Source organism: Pseudomyrmex gracilis, unplaced genomic scaffold (genome assembly GCF_002006095.1).
Source record: "Pseudomyrmex gracilis isolate BER0280 unplaced genomic scaffold, ASM200609v1 scaffold_738, whole genome shotgun sequence".
Taxonomy (NCBI): Eukaryota; Metazoa; Arthropoda; class Insecta; order Hymenoptera; family Formicidae; genus Pseudomyrmex; species Pseudomyrmex gracilis.
Window position 1 is genome coordinate 50,573 of NW_018021322.1, and position 2,787 is coordinate 53,359.

The window sequence follows — 2,787 nt, forward strand, 5'->3', positions numbered from 1 at the left end:
AAAGAAATCACTGTCATAAAGGTAAATGAACAGCTGATAAGCAGAAGCTTGGCATGGGTGTCCGTAACAGTGCTGCCAACGTGACACAAACAACANAATTCTAAACCGATAAGCCCGCGAGGTTTAAATTAAAAATTCCGGTTATTTTTTGATTATGGTAGTAAGTGCTCTTCGAACGATTTATTTATTATATTTCGCTTCAGTTGCTATCAATATATATTATTAATAGAAAAAAAACATTTTACTTATTATACAATTTTACATATTATGAACTTTCATGAACATAATAGATTGGCTGAAGAGAATCTGAATAAAGATCGAAACGTTCCACAAATCAAAGCACGTTCTAATTCATTTATTTCACCACCACCAACGTCTGAACTACGGGCTTTCAAAGATCTAATCAACTTTTCAGAAATAGAATAGCATAGGATAAGTTTAGGTTAAGTTAGATGTAAGGTAATTATAAGGTTATTATATTGTAAAGTAGTTATAAGGATTAAGAATTGAAAAAAGATTGTAACCAGAAGGGAATCAATAAAATATATATCCATCTATCTAATGTGCCGGCGATAAAATCGTTTTACAATCTTTGTCGGAACGAGTATTAGCGCGGCTGTAAATAACACGACGACTGTAATTACGTGTTCCCCCAAACAGACGTTTTCCCGTGGCAATCTCTGATTAAAAAGTTCTCTCGCATGTCATTCACAAAAAAGAGTCATCTATAAAAAGCTCTAAAACACCGTGTATAGCGTTTTTGAAAACTCTCGCGAACTATAATAGAAAACTTACATTCTCTACCAATAAAGCATTCATGTATAGAAGAAAACTGACTATGCATCCACTTGTCAATATATTAGAAAGAAAAAGAAATTAATTTCTCATTAATTCAAGACGTTGTTAATGCGCTATATATTTTTCAAGTTAACCTGAATTTTCTTCTCGGCATTTTCTTAAGAGCAATCTAAAATCTTGCTGTCATTATTTTGACTGAGCAAAATTGAACGATAAAAACTCATATATATATATGCAAAAACTTGGTGAAACATTTTACAATTGCTATATTTAAGAAGATGCTGAACCGACGGTCAAAATTTGATTTGCCGCTACACTGTCCGGAAGGTGTAGCGCTTTCTAGTCGGATTGAAACAGAGGATAGACATGTCTCTATTCTTGTCTTTTGTTTGTCGTCTGTCTTCTTTTTAGAATGAGACAGACTCGCTGTTTTTCTCATTAGGTTATATAACTTTGGTGATTCTGCTAAAACTATACTAATTCTAATTTTCTACTCCTGTTTCTTAGAAGCTTCAGTCTTTTTCTGAAACGCTCAAAATATTCGTCTATATCTATAAAATGGAAAACTATGAACTTTTGTTTGAAATCATCTGCTAATTTTATATAGAAAGTGAAAATAGTAACCTCAGTAACGGTTCATAAACTTTTTGTCGTTTTTCTTGTATTTTCCTTGAGTTTCCTATTTTTTAGCATATTTTCTTTCATTCTAGAGAAGCGTTTTTCATTCCAATCAATAACTGCAGAATGAGAAGTAAACTACAAAAATGTGGTAAAACAGGACAATTCAGCATTCTCTTAAGTAACTTCTATTATTATTATTATTATTATTAAACTTTTTTATTATTACTTTTTATTGTTATTAAATTTTTTTATTATTACTAAACTTTTGTTTTCAGAAGTGTTATTTGCATAACTATTTTTTTGGCCAATTTCTTTTGTTTTCAAATCATGTGGAATTTTCTGTTTACACAAAAATTTGTAATACTAAATTCTTCAAGAGATTGATACAAAAATAATAACTTTATATTTTTTACATCAATTATTAGATTAAAAGTCATTCAGAATTAAAACTTATATATCTAATGTTACAAACTTAAAACAAAATACATAAAAGAATTTCTTGAGTCTTTACCTAGAAAAGAAGCTTTAAAATTATTTACTTGTGAATTATAAGAAACCAAAGAGCTTATGGTCCAAGTTAGGTTAGAGGTGGACCTTCAAAAGTGACATAAACGCAGTGTATTCCGGGACGTTTCGATCAAAATTTATTGGTAATCATCTGCAGACCACTGTTTATGAAGTAAATAATAATATAATATATAAAACTAAAATATACAAAATAAAAATAAGAAAAATATCTGTTAAAAAAAATGGCATATAAATTACAAATACAAAATGAGTAAAGCCCCCATGAGTGGGGGCCATCCACTCAAACAAAAAATAGAAATCATTTATAATATTAATTATAATATTAATTATATTGTTGGTCGAGCTATCTTACTTGCACATCTAAAATTTCACAGAGACAACTTACACAAGGTTGTAATCATTTTATTCATAGTCATTAGACTAACGGATAGTCATTAGACACATCAATAGACTACCTAACCTTATCTTTAAGTTTCTCAGCAAAAGATTGTGTTCTTCTTGTTACGCCTCTTATGTAGGCTAAACAAAAAGACAATTAAGGACAAGATTGGCAGAACACCAACGTAATTTTTACCAAAATTACGAACGGCAGTCTGTTGTCAATCGACACCGTAGTGATCTTGGCCATGATTTTTAGTGGGATAAAGTGGAAATTTTAGACAAAGAACAGTTTTATCACAACCCAGCAAACATTTCGGTCACAGAACCATATCCATCTGTGTCCTCAGTAGGATATGGTTTGGTAACCATGTCTGTCAACATGTGAAATGTCAAAATGCGACCAAAATGATGACAGAGTCTGCCACAAGCAAAGCGAAGTCAAATTATCGCCAAAGTGAA